Source organism: Cyprinus carpio, chromosome A3, assembly GCF_018340385.1.
Source record: "Cyprinus carpio isolate SPL01 chromosome A3, ASM1834038v1, whole genome shotgun sequence".
Classification (NCBI taxonomy): Eukaryota; Metazoa; Chordata; class Actinopteri; order Cypriniformes; family Cyprinidae; genus Cyprinus; species Cyprinus carpio.
In genome coordinates, this window is record NC_056574.1 from 7628375 (window position 1) to 7643848 (window position 15474).

Consider the following 15474-nt stretch of genomic DNA (forward strand, 5'->3'; position numbering starts at 1 on the left):
GCGTTTGTCATATAGTTCTTTGTGTTCCGACACCAACGAGACCAGCAACTCTACATTCATCTTGCCTTGCATCTTCTTCGTCTTATTTCTTCCCGGCAGTGTAGACGCTACTTGGCGTATATCTTCTTCGTCGTTACGTATGTGTGCTCAGCAAGACAGTTTTGTGTTTGAGCGCCCCCAAGTTGTGTTTTTACTGTAACTTCAGAAGCTCCAGACACGTGTGCAAAAGCGCCATTCTCATTGGTCGTATTGTTTTTTGACGCGGTGCGTCAAAACCAAAAAAAACGAACCCGAGGCGTTTTTTTTAAAAAATGACGCTTTTACGCGTGGCGTTTTTTTCGCGTCGGTGTGCACACTCACATTGGCGCCCTTTGTTTAGTCACGAGGCGTTAAACGTCGGCGAATATCGCGCGCGAAATTCGTCCCGGTGTGAACAGGCCTTAACAATAGAGTTTTTCAGCAGTTTGGCGCACTGGGCCATTCACCCCCGCAGTAAAGATTTACAATTGAGCCATTTGACCCTTTCAAAAAAAAACAAAAACAAAAAAAACAAAATTAATTGGGGAACTTTTAAATTGGTTGGGCTTGAAAATTTTGTTTTGGGGACCAAAAAGTGGGTTCTATCAGTGTAAGAAACCAAAATCTTTTTCTGTTATCTTTTAATATTTGTACACATTGTCCAGATTAACACATTTCTGGTGCAAGGAGAATGCGTTGTAGATGCACTGACACTGCAAGTTTATGCACATTCATGAACAGTAGTGTGTTTTCAAAGGCGTAGGGGTTGTAAAAAGACTATAACATTTTACAGTTTATGATCTGCCACTTGGTTCAGCTGGGAATGATACCGTGACACATTAATAAACTTCCATATATCAATAAATACACCATCAGGAGCTTGTGCAAAGGGGCAGATCCATGCACGACTTGAAGATTAGGTCAGAAAAACAGAGACTTGTAAGTGCGCGTGACGTATAAAGTCCTCTACTTTGGTCCTGTTACGCGCGGACGACCAGCCAAACCCATTTCACCGCGCGCGCGGAGAGAGCAACACCTCTCCACCTGAACCGAGCTGCATAATTCAACCGTTTTATGAAGGAAAACACTACAAGTGTTTTTGGACATTTATTAGATGCTTAAGAACACATCGCTGTTTAAATGGTTGGCCCAATGTGGATGTTTTAGTCATACAAAGTTGTGTTTTTCTCAAGAAAAAGAAAAAAAAAGAGAAAAGAAAAGAGGATTGTTTGCGCACCGCAACATAACGTCTTATAGTGAACCCTTTTAAACTGGAATTGGGGATGAAGGTGATGAGCTGGCTCTTGATGTTGGATCTCAGACAAAGAGACATTCAGTCATTCATCACTGACACGGAGGAGAGTCTGATCAGTTAGTGGACGCGCTCCTGAAACGCAGAGGACCATGCGTTGCTTTTGAGGTAGGGCTGTACACATACTATCCTATAACTAAACAATGAGGGAACATATTCATAGTTTAATTTTGTGGCTTATTAATGCTTCGCAAGGCATTAATTAGCTAGAAGTGATCGTGTTATCAACATTGATTCCAGCGGTTTTTTATTTATTTATTTATTTCCTGAAAACTTTAGCTAATGCAACAGCAGCATGTGAGCTGCTTTGGTTGGTATGAACATCCCAAACAACTGCCATTATAATTTTGCATTTTGTTAATTTATTTATTTGCACATAAACTCTGTGAATTACAGTGGCATTTCCATATATTATTTTATAATTAAACATTTTGCATTACATTTTTCTCGTGCAATGGAAGATGTCATGGAATTATTATAAAGTTTTATATTTTTATTTATTTACTGTCATAAAGAAAAAAATATATCATAATGAGTTGGGTCAGGTGGAAATCACATTCGCGAAAGCACAGGTATAGTAATTTATTACAAAATGTTCATTTCATGTTCAAATACTACATGGAATCATGTGCTTGAACTTGGTACAAAAAATTAAATAAATCTATGTATAGCAATATCCTGCTACAGTTGGAAAAAGGTCTACATTTAAGATCATATCTAACAAATTTATCAGAAGAATGAGGCAGAATATCATTAATCTTGTCTGCAGTAACACCATCTCAGAAGTCAATGTGCCTCAACAAACATCTCACAGAGAATGAAAATGTAGATTAGAACATGTTTCATAGAAAAATATCAGTGAAAGAGAAACAAGAGAAGACAATGTTAATATACATTCAACTCTGGATCCACTTTGGAGCTTACTCTAGCCAGAACATACCCTTGAAACAGAGTGGTATACAGTTACAATGAAATTTAATATTTCTCAATACTATTTTTTTGGTACAGCACAAAATAATGCTGATGGCTTTAATAAATATTGTTGTAAGTGATCCAAGCACTTTTAAAGAAAAGTCAGCTATAAACAAAGACAAAGACGAGAAACCTATGTACATATCTTAACAAATTACATTAAATAAAATATTTTACAAACATATTACATGGAAATTATTTAAATGCATACTAATATACAAATTTTTATTTTTTAGGTCACTTGAAGTACTTGATTCACTTCAAAGTAGAATGCAGCATAGTTTGACAACCATAAACAACATACCACAATATCAATGGCACAGCATCACAGATATAAAAATACATCCAGCCCTAACCGTGAGAATGTGCAACAGTCTCTGCTGCTAATAGTTACACAGACAAAGAAATGTCATGTTTGCCAGTCTTTCCATCTGAAATGTTTCATACCATGAAAACCTGCCTAATGAGAAAAGTTCAGTCAGATCTTTTAAACAGTACAGTTCACTGTTAGTTGATCTCCTCTTCTTGATGCTCCTCACTGTTCCCAGCATTTCTCAGAGTTTCCATTTCATGGGATTCTCCAGTCTTCTGGGTCATATCTATACTTGTATGATTTGTACCAGGAGTCCCATTATCTGTCAACATCTGCAATCAGAGCAAAACATGTATTTCAAACATTATTTATGTTACATCTTTATATTTCTTTACTTTGTCCACTTTAAAATGTCAGTGTATTTAAAAGTATTGTATTAATAAACCAAATTCATATTTAATCATGCAAACTCACCTGAGAAGCCTTCTGAGACCCTGTGCTGCCAACTTTCCCTGAGATGTGAGAAAGAAAGATTTGACCCTCAGTTAATGCATTGATACGGCAAATATATAAAAAAAAAAAAAACAGCATGATGGATGCCGTGTTGGGGGTAACGAGTTACAAAGTAACGGATTACAGTAACTATATTACTTTTTTGGGTAACGAAGTAAAGTAACGCATTACACTAATAATATTGGTAACTACACTACTTTACTAGACTATAGGAACGCGCTTGCCTGTGTGTAAAGTTCTGGGCTGGGTTTCCCGATAACGATTGATCTTAGCGCTTAAGAACGTTTTCTACGAGTAATTTTACGATCGTATTGTTTCGCGTGCGTTTCCCAACAATGCTCGTAAAGCATTCGCACGTAGCTGTGCTTTAAGTGCTACTTAGGAGACGCTATCCCTTTGTCAAGTGCTGAAATGTCACCTTAAAGAATGACTCTTAATTGTAGTAAACGATAGTTTATTGACGTTAACCTAATGCTGCGTTCCAGACAGACAACTTGGATATAATAACTATAACAATATTATGGGCACTTTCATACACCCGGCACAATGCGACGCAAGGTGCAGCGCAAGTGTGTTTGCTAGTTTCAGTCCGGCGCCGTTCACATTTTCCCGTCCAGCGCCACGTCGTTTAATTAGCAAATGCATTTGCTTCCATTTGTGCGCCCATGGGCGTGCTGGTCTAAAAAAGAGGTGTGTTGAGGCGCATTGCTATTTTAAGGAGCTGAAGACTGCGCCATGACCAACTCAAACCTGGTCTAAAGTCTGGCGCAATGTATTTTCTTAGTTATTTAAAGAGCGTGTTAGTATAGGCGGGTCCACAACGTGCGTACACGCTGCTTATGCAGGGACGCACAGCAGCACACAAACATGCCAAATATTAAACAATAAAGGATTGCAATGCATAAGATTTTTTTGTAGGCTAATTAAATATAAAACTGCCTACATGTCATAATGGATAGTCATCGCATGTATCAGAATTAGGTTACCTATTTGCTCGCACACGAGCAGCTCCGTTTCATCTCTGAGACGCGTTCTGTCTTTGCGCTTGCCAAATTCCGCCGTGTAATTAGCAAATGAGCACGAGCGCAACTGGCTCTTAAAGGAAATGGAAGATGAGACTCGTTACGTTACGCCCAAAAAACACCCATTACTCATTAAGAGAATAGGGACAACCCGTTTAGACCATGCGCCCGGGCGCGCCAACCGTTTTTGCGTCGTTAAAATAGAAAAAAGTGAATTTGGACACGCCCTGAGTGCACCTGCGCCGTGCGCTTTGCACTTTGCGTTTAGATCGTTAAAATAGGTCCCTATATTATATTATAGTGTATAATATTATACTTTACATAATAATATATAATGTACTTTTTATACAGTAGAGAGAGAGAGAGAGAGATTATTTCCGGGTCTAAAACTGGTTTTCGTGCACTTCAGCAAGTCATTGACATATTTACATGCATTAAAATAAGGCTATTTTAAGAAAAAAATGAATAAATAGTTGTTTTTATGCATTTAAATAATTAGACATGCTAAAACACAGAATTTGGTAACAATATAACATATGTTGAAGAAAAAATAAAACATTTCAAAGGGCCCTAAACATGTAATTTTTGTTAAACTTTTAATAAATTGATGTGAAAATGTATAAGTGTTATGATTTAAATTAATTAGACATGCTTTTTGATTAATACAATTAAATCAATCCATTAAAAAGGAGTTGAGAAAAAATAAAACAGAAAAAAAATGGAATCCAGAAAAATTAAAACGGAAAAACGGAATTTGGGAAAAAATAAAACGGATTTCATAGAGCCCTAAAAAAGGAAAGGAAAGTAATAAGTAGTGAAGTTACTTTAAGTAATCTCATTACAATTTACAGAAGTAACTAGTAACTAGTAACTAATTACATTTTTTGAGTAACTACCTCAAAGCTGGATGGATGATTCATACATAGTGATAAAATCCACTCCTGGTCATACTCACATGGTACAAATACAGACAAAACCAGCAGTGCTACAGTAAAGAGCCACTCAGATGGAAAGACAATGATTCTCAAATCTCCCACCAGACGCACACCATGAACTGTGAAAGGAGATTCATTTTCAATAAACAGTATGTTTTGATCCTACATGACTTTATGAATCTCATTTAAATGTTTTGTTCCCTCACCTGCTTTCATTATCAGTTCTGTCATCAGTGCAGCAGAGTTCACTAAAACAAGACCAGCTGATCCATACAGGAACACAATCTTCCTCATGCGAAGTTCTGTAGGGCAGAGGTAAACATTTTTTTATTCAACAAAAATAACTGTACTGATTTACTTTAAACTTATTATTATTATTGCATCTTTAGCATTTCCTGTCCTGGAATTAACAAGTTTCATTATAAGATCATCTTAATCATTTATGCTTAAAAAAATAGGCATTCTTATTGTATTGTGAAACGTATGATACAAGGAAAGAATATATTAACAGTAGTGGCGTCCATACTGCTGTATACGGTATGTGCAAGCATGAGCGCTCCGCTGAAGTGAGACACATTTTGCTTAAAATAAATGTAATCTGTGTTTTTTTATGCTGTTTAAAAGCAGAACTAGCAATGCCAATTAATCCTTCATGAATTAATCAATCTTTTGAGAAGATACTTTCAATTGAATTGGTCAAACAGAACTGTCCAGTGGTCTAAATTGATTCATGATTCAGTTATATTAATTTGGTCAATTTAAAGCGATTCCAAATTCATTATTGGGATTTTTTTTTGGGGGGGGGGGGGGGGTTGAGTTAATGATTTTAGGCACAGTAACACTTTTCTGATTGGCTGCAGTATAATAGTCCTTGGCAGAATCACAACACTCATCCAGACCTTGAGCTTTGTGCATGAGAATGAAACAGGAGGACTGGCATGAACAACACATGAACAAGAAAGAAGCTGATGGGTACTGTACTCTGATAATTGAGTGGGACTTCAGAAAATGCAAGCACCCACAAGGCTTGAACAAATCCTGCCACACAGATCGGTCCTGCATCAGCTGTAAACGAAAGAAAAGGTCTTTATTCAAAAGCAGCAAATACTTATTTATTGATCATGTTTATTATAAAGAGAACTACTAACTATTTTACATTCAACAGACAATGTTATAATGTAACTTTTAGCAAAGATATTGTACACTTACTTATAAACAATGTTTTAATATCTTTAATTATTAGAGATCTATTCATACCTTCTTTATTTCTCAAGAGCATAATGTAAAAATACACCATTACTCCAGTCATAGCAATCATCATCAACCATATTAATTTACATAGAAAACGTTGACCTGAAAAGACAAAAGAAACCATGAAAACATGCTACAACTCAAGAATAAAACTACTTCAGTAGAACCAAAAACTGTGACTTGTGAAACAGCTGATATAGATTATATAGATAACACTGATTTTCTATTGAGGACCACCACTTGAGAAACTTTTATTGATGGTAAAGAGAAATAAAAGCCAGCTCTGACACTTTTATGTGTACATTCAAAATTACTTGGGGGAAAAATTACAGTAAATGTGACATACATATTTTTAATCCTTTATGAAATGTATCAATCTACTGATTTATTTCTGCAGTCATAACAGTGCAGAATATAATTTCTCATACTTACAGTATTGGTCTGCACATTTTGTTCCATTACAAAAGATATAAGACACCCAATGAAGTGCTGGAAGAGCCGTAATGATGAACACTAAAAAGAGAGAGTCAGATAGAGTAAAGAATTAAACTGTCACAATAACTGCATGACTGGCTTCTTCTTTCATTTCTATTCATGGTGAAGTATGTGTAAGAATCAGGCAAAGCTGAATCTTCATCAAGCATGTCAGTTAATTCTCAATCAGTCTTTGCTCAAGTCTAAAATGTTCTTGCTTACCTGCACCGGAGGCAAAATGAGTGTAGAGCAGGAGGGCGAGCTGTAATGAAGGCAGCCATGAAAAGCCACAAGTAGCCACAAACTGTTGAACTTTACTGAACATCCTTTTACTCGACTCTCCAGAGCATGAGAGCACATTCTCTTTAGCTAACTCTATTAAAAAACAAAATTATAAAAACAAATATGTGAATTCAATAACTTACTGCATATCACCAATAAGCAAACGTCAAGTGATGCTTGTTTTGAACAAATGTAAAATAATCTTCTATGGACATACTTCATCAAGAACAATTCTGTGAATTCATTCTTTGGTCAAGTGGTTGTGTAAATGATGGCAAAATTATTTTCAAATACTTTGAAAAGGTGAAATATGCAATTTGTACTAGATTATTCTGAAATAATAAGTACAAGATGGCGGCGCGGCCACACGCAGCGGCTTCTCTCTGTCCCGACAGAACGGTGTTTTCGTGTTTTTTGTCTTGTGTGAGTCGCAGTGTTTTTGCACGTTGTCGTCACGTCTACCTGTCTGTAAGCGCAAATACAGTCGCGAGTTTCTGCTCGATGTCGGCAGAACCGCATTTTTACAGTTAAACTCCGCGCAAGCGGAACAGCTGCGGGATCTCGATCTGCTACGGAGGCCTTCACCATCATCGACCCCCACCACTGCATCTCGCCCGCAGCGCGAGGCGCCACAAGCGGCGTGAGAGGAAGCAGAAGAGGGGGAAGCGTGGAGGTATCCGGGCTAGGCTAACGGCTAACCCACACAAGCCATCTGTCCCCCACCATCGTACTGGCTAACGTACGCTCGTTGGACAATAAACTGGACTACATTCGTTTACTACGCTCAACTCAGAGGACTGTAAGAGACTGTTGTGTTTTTGTGTTCACGGAAACATGGCTCAGCAACAGCGTTCCAGATGGCGCTATTCAGCTCGACCAGCTGACGTGCTATCGAGCGGACAGAGCTCTCGTCGCGGAAGGAAAAACCCGCGGCGGCGGGCTTTGTGTTTACATCAATGACGCGTGGTGCCGCGATACTGTTGTGATCAGCAAACACTGCTCAACCCTGGTGGAGTTTATGATTATTAGGTGCCCGGCCGTTCTATCTGCCGAGGGAATATACTGCTATACTGCTCATTTCAGTGTACATTCCCCCATTCAACATCAGCAGCAACAGGAACGACGCACTTAATGAACTGTACCAACACATCAGTGAGCAGCAGACAGCACACCCGGATGCTTTTCTCATCATAGCTGGGGATTTCAACCATGCTGACCTTAAGAGTGTGTTTCCAAAAATACACCAGCACATCAACTTTCCAACACGAGGTAATAACATTTTGGACTTTTGTTTACACCACACAGAGAGGAGCTTACAAAGCCCTCCCCCTCCCCCACCTCGGAGCCTCAGATCACATCACTGTTATGCTAATGCCTGCATACAGACCACTCATTAAAGTCGCCAAACCCAGTTTACAAACAGATTAAAGTGTGGCCAGAAGGATCATCAGAGATTCTTCAGGACTGCTTCAACACAACTGACTGGGACATGTTTAAACAGGCTGCCACATGCAATAACACCACTGACCTCCAGGAGTACTCAGAGACTGTTACTGCCTACATCAATAAGTGTATTGATGATGTAACGATCACAAAAACTATCACTGTCCGGGCCAACCAGAAGCCATGGATGACGGGGGAGGTCTACAGACTCCTGAAGACACGGAATGCTGCCTTCAGAGCTGGAGATGAGGTGGGCCTGAGAACAGCCAGGGCCAACCTGTCCCGCGGCATCAGAGAGGCTAAGAGACAGTACTCCAGGAGGATAGCTCACCAATTCAGTGACAGCAGAGACACTAGGAGCCTGTGGCAGGGGATACAGACCATTACGGACTACAAGCCCCCACCACGGACCTGTGACAACAACATCTCTCTGCTGAACGAGCTGAACACCTTCTTCGCTCGCTTTGAGCAACAAAACAGCACCACTGCACAGAAGCCTCCACCTCCTCCCGGCGACCAGGTGATGACTCTGACCCCAGACAGTGTGAGGAGATCCTTCAGCAGGATCAATGCCCGCAAAGCTCCGGGTCCTGACAACATCCCTGGGCATGTACTGAAAGACTGTGCAGCAGAACTCACTGATGTCTTCACAGACATTTTTGAACATCTCACTGAGTCAGGCTGTTATTCCCACATGCTTTAAAACTACCACTATCATCCCAGTCCCGAAGAAGCCATCTCCATCCAGCTTCAATGACTACCGTCCTGTTGCACTTACCCCCATCCTCATGAAGTGCTTTGAACGGCTAGTCATGCACCACATCAAGTCTGCCCTCCCCCCCTCCCTGGACCCATTCCAGTTTGCATATCGGTCCAACCGGTCGACCGATGATGCCATCTCCACTGCCGTCCACTCAGCACTCACCCATCTGGAAAAAAAAAGGACTCTTATGTCAGAATGCTGTTCATAGACTTCAGTTCAGCATTCAACACAATCATCCCTCAACAGCTCATCTACAAGCTGAGTCAGCTGGGGCTCAACACTTCGCTGTGCACCTGGCTGTTGGACTTTCTGACTGAAAGACCTCAGGCAGTACGGGTCGGCAGCAACACATCCAGCACCATCACACTGAACACTGGGGCCCCCCAAGGAGTGTGTGCTGAGCCCCCTCCTCTTCACTCTGCTGACCCATGACTGCACACCGTCACACAACTCCAACCTCTTCATTTAGTTTGCGGATGACACGACTGTGGTGGGTCTCATTAGCAACAGAGATGAGACAAACTACAGGAGCGAGGTGAGCCGCCTGGCCGGGTGGTGCAGTGACAACAATCTCTCTCTGAACGTGGAGAAGACGAAGGAGATTGTTGTAGACTTCAGGAGAGCACACACTCAGCACGTTCCTCTGACCATCAACGGTGCGACTGTGGAGAGAGTGAGCAGCACCAAGTTCCTGGGTGTGCACATCACAGAGGACCTCTCCTGGACCGACAACACTGCAGCACTGGCCAAGAAAACACAGCAGCGTCTCTACTTCCTCCGCAAAACTGATGAGAGCCAGAGCCCCACCCCCCATCATTTACACATTCTACAGAGGCACCATCGAGAGCATCCTGACGAGCTGCATCACTGTGTGGTATGGCGCCTGCAACGCGTCCTGCCGAAAGACTCTACAACGCATAGTGAGAGCAGCTGAGAAGATCATTGGTGTCTCTCTAACCCTCCCTCCAGGACATTTATGGAACACGTCTCCCCCGCAAAGCCCTCTGCATCACAGGTGATCCCACTCCCCCATCACACAGCTTCTTCAGCCTGCTACCATCAGGGAGGAGACTGCGGAGTCTCCAGGCCAGGACCAGCAGACTGAAGGACAGCTTCATCCACCAGGCTGTCTCTGTCAGGAAGCTGAACTCCCTCCCGAACCTGCCCCCCCTCCCCTCTTCTTCCCCAGGCACCACTGAACTATGAACCCCCCCCCCCCCCCACACACACACACACACTAATTATATGATGACATGCACGAGTCACTTGTGCAGCATTGGTCTGCTCACTCACCGCTCACTACCTCATTCGGCTTGGAACTACCTTCATCAGTCAGTTAAATAACTGCTCTTGGTCACTTGTCACTTGTCACTTTAATCAGACTTAAGATATTTTTAATAAGTGAATTTTTTTTGCACTAAAAATCTTTTAACTGCACTGTTGTTCACTTCATTGATTTGCACTATATCTGTCATTTACCTTGCGCTGCTTTATTTAACTTTATTTTTAACTTTTATTTTTATTATATGTCTTTATATGTCTTTTTTTTTTTTTTTTTTATAAATCCCTTATTGTATAATTGTATCTACACTTTATATTTGATCTAGTTATTTTTTTAGGCTTTAATGTTAATGTTATCTGTATGCACCGGAGACTGAGAGTAACGCAATTTCGATTCTCTGTATGTATGTACTGTACATGTGGAAATTGACAATAAAGCAGACTTGAACTTGAAATAAATTGTGAGTCAAAACTGAAGTTTCCTTTATAAAAATTATGTTTGTTAAAAAAAAACACTGTTTATGTTCTGTTTTCAAGAGTGCATTACTACAAGATGAGGATGATGGATAATGCTCCATGATGGATGATCACTCACGTGTAATGAAGAGGAGACACATCAGGACAAGCAAACCAAAGCTGGATGAGCTGAAGACTGTGCTGACGTTTGGAAAATGTTCAGCTAAAAGTACTGACACAGATAGATATTAATTTAAATAAATATTAATTTCAACACATGACAGTTAGCTTGCAGGATGAACAATAACCAGCAACAGATACAATTGACAGACACACAACACTCTTTGGGGTCAGTTCAGAAACAATACAGCAACAAATAAAGGGTCTTTATTTAAGAAAACTTCTGTAAAATGTTTAGTATATTACTATAGTATATTTTACTGTTCTATGGTATATTAAAACTTAATCACTGTGCACTGTAAAAAAGTCACTCACATAATTTTATTTTGTTTTTGTTTTTTTCTCCATGGACTTTTTTGTTTTAAATTTTCCTTAATCTCAAATGTTAAGATAATAGTTTTTCGTAATTTAATCAATTCAAATACATTGGATAAATCAATTGGATAAATTTAGATACATTAAGTTAGTTTTCTGGATTATTTACAGTGTGGATTTACCTGAATACATCACTGCCATGAATGCTGCATGATCAGTATGTGAAATCATGATATACTTCAAGATTTTATCTGCAAGAAAAGTTGTAAAATCATGTAAAGCACTAAAACAAATAATAATAATAATAATATTTGTCTAATCCGTTTAGTTTAATGTATAGATATGACAAATCTCAGTAGACACAGGTATTATGTAATATCTGATTAGCAGTGTTACACAGCATTTAATTTTAAAAAACCAACCTGGCAAATCTGTGGCTAATGGTTTCACCCAAAACAACCTCAGAGGCCCCAGAACATAGAGCATACAGCAAGAGACGGTCTCATACAGAGAACCTGAAACACATTATTTTGGTGATGAAGAAAGAACTCAGAAATGTGCAAAAATAATTGATATAACAATTTTAAATGAATTATCTCTTAAGTTCAGTTCTTTAGACAGAACTGAATTAAGTTGTAAAGTCTATGCTGGATTCACTGTAGATAAAGTCCTGATGAAATACCTTCAATAACAAACCATATGATTGAAGCCAACAGCATAGTTATATCCGGGCAAAGGAAAAGACAAACTTGAAGACACAGCCTGTTGTCTACAGTGGAGATACATACGGATTCCAGTTAGAAATTACAATTATTTATAAATAATTAATAATAACAATTGAATGCATTTTTGAAGCCTATTTCTCAAAAAAAAAAAAAAAATTCATACCTTGATTTCTTGTTCTGGAGTAAACAAGCCAGGAGAGAAGTGCAGATCCAGACGCAAAAATACAGAGAATCATTGCAGTTATGTGTAGCCAAGAGAAACCTGTTAAACACACATCAGTTACACAATAGTGTAAGTTAGTTGACACTGAATGGCTAACTGGAACCCAGGTACTGAATTCTGGGTAATATATTTAGAATGTTTTGCTGCGGTAACACTCTAGAAAACAAGGTTTGATTAGGGTTCTATGTAGAATGTTCTCTACTCAGCAGAACATTTTGTGTCAAAAAGGGTGCTACAAAAAGAAAGGAGCAGCAAAGAACCTTTCTGACATAAAGAGGTGATCAAAAAAAAAAAAAAAATTCCCTTGAGGACATTGGTTTACATTGGTCTTTTTTTGTGCATTTATCAAGTGATACAACACAGTTTCCAAAATTATTGATTGTAAAAAATAAAATAAAATAAAAATCAATACACTCATTAATTAAAATGAAAAATTTAAATCAAATGAACTTTTTTTTCCAACATTATCACAAAATCCATAGGCCCATTAATTTAACAAAAACAATATCCATATATAGAAAACCTTGAAAACGTTTCTATATACATTAGGCTGCAAAGTAGAGTTGCTCTTTCTAAATAATATTTTATGTGGAACGCTGTAGTGGTTCCTGTAATACGAACTTTGCAATTGATCCCTTTAGATTCATGAATAAACATTTCTTCAAAGAGTAAAGAAAAATGTTTTAAGCACAAGCTTGTCTGGTTAACACTATTTTCTTATTTATCAGTTACTCACCCAGTTGCACCAGTACTACAGTTGCATTGGCTGAAAGTCCTCCAGCAAACACGTGACACATGTAAACTCCTTTATCCTCAGTTCTTACACTCTTCAGTCTGAGAGAGAAGTTTCCTTTGGGGATCTCAGCAGTGAAGAGCTCAGCTCTGCCTCTGTATCGCTCATCTGATGAATCTGAGAAAGTCTTATTGTTTTTGAAGAGCAGAACCAGAATATCTCCATCTGTTCTTATCCATGAAACCTCTTCAATGTGTTCAGGTGTGATGTGAGAGTCTACAGAGCAGCTCAGAGTGACGTCCTCACCATCATATGCAGATACAGACCGATCTGATCCTGATACTAGCAAACACTCTAAAAGAAAAACAGTTGAAATATTACAGAATGAAATATAGCCTAGTTTTTGTTTTAAATTCTGCTGTAGCACTAAAATGATTCACTCACCAACATGTTTTATTTCCACTAAAGTTTTGTCAGCAAGCTGCTGACTGTAAACTTTACATCTGTAAACCCCTTCATCTTCAGCTCTCAACTTTCCAGAAGGAGGGAAAGTTTCCATGTTGAATCTGATCAGTAAAGAAATGAGCTCTGTGATGATAATCTTTGTGCTGGGCCTCTGGTCGACTCTCACCATCTTGATACAGATGAACCAAAGCCTCTGAGTCTGTTCTTTTCCACACAACTTTCACTTTTCTAAAGGCGTCTCAACATAACAGGGCAAAATGGCTGAACCTCCCAGAGGTACAACCAGAGGACCAGAGGGACCTCGAACATCAAACCCCATGCTATCTGCATGTTTGAGAGAGAGAATAATATATAAATATGTTTAAATAATAATAATAATAATATAATACCTAAATATAAATTATTACATTAATTGCTTTATAATAGGCTAATCATTTTAGAAATACTAGGCTATAGTATCCGTACATTTAAGACTTTAAGTGGTTAAAGGGGTCTTAATGAATTCTTGAGCCCCTCTTCCCCCAAAGGACAACAGAAAACATCTGACATCAAAAGTACGACATCATTTAACAACAGAACAGTCTCGCGCACCAAAACCCGGAAATATGACGCAGAGGACATTTAAAACATTTAAACATTCAATTGTTCTCTTAAGTGTTGCAAGGTTAATAAAAGACAGGCAATTAGCGTGGAAAATGCATTTAGTTTTAAAATGGGTTAGGGTTAGGTGAGAGAGTGATGAAAAAAAAATACAATATTATTTTTTTTAATATTTTGTAGTAGTTATTATAAAAAAAATATACATACCGTCAGATATTACGAAGATGAGCATCAAAACACACTGAAAGTGCATTTTAAAATGCATTTTGACGAAACTCTCATTAGGATTATTTTTTGTTGTAAATGATAAAGAAACTTCTACCTCGGACCCCAGTCTACGTTTGTAACTATGTTGCTTTCTTTCTGCAACCTGATTCAACCTGACGCAACTTGGGGAGAAGGAGTGGCATAAAAAAAGCAAAACAATGTGGCGTGATCACGAGGAAGTATGATGTCAGAGAAAAGATCTGTGCAACTCGTTTTTAAGAATTTTAGTAAGATTACAAATCTTTCTAAAACTCAATTTAAACTGTGCCGTTGGATTTAAATGACTTTTAAACTATTACCACCAAAATACATATAAATAGAATTATTGATATTGTGTGTATATCTGTGATGTTATGATATTGATAAAGTCAATACAAACAGTAACTTACAATATATGGATCAACTTTGACTGATTTAAATTTTAGTCAACTGAAAAAAGGTGTTGTTATAATACCATCTAGTGGTTGTAGTGTTCATAGTGGGTCATGAGAATGCCTTGTCCTCAGCAAGATCAGGCCGAGATCTCTTTCATATTACAGAAAGTCTCGTGCAAGAGCATTGTAAGCCACAAGAAATGGCCGATAGTGTTATAGTATGCAAAAATGAAATGTCCCCTTTGAATTTAACATTTAAATAAGTAAAATTCAATAATAGCAAGAAAGAACCCGCCAATGACTTAAGACAATTCAACTTCAACAAGAGATTCTGTTTAATATGAGATGAGCACTTTAACTTTATAATAAGACGCTTGAAGAAACCTTCCTGCAAAGCTACCTGAAAAACAATGTGCAAGTGTACCTGGACAAAAGCTGTTTTAAATGCAAAGGTTGGTCACACCAAATATTGATTTGATTTAGTTAATATAAGTGAATTGATAAATAAAATCCATTTATGAAAAATATTTTGGAAAGCATCCTTACTTCACAGCATA

General features: G+C 38.5%; 1 pseudogene; it reads right to left on the reverse strand.

Moving 5' to 3' along the window:
• Window positions 1-1897: 1897 nt before the first annotated feature.
• LOC109058442 lies at window positions 1898-14657 on the reverse strand (annotated as a pseudogene).
• Window positions 14658-15474: the final 817 nt, after the last annotated feature.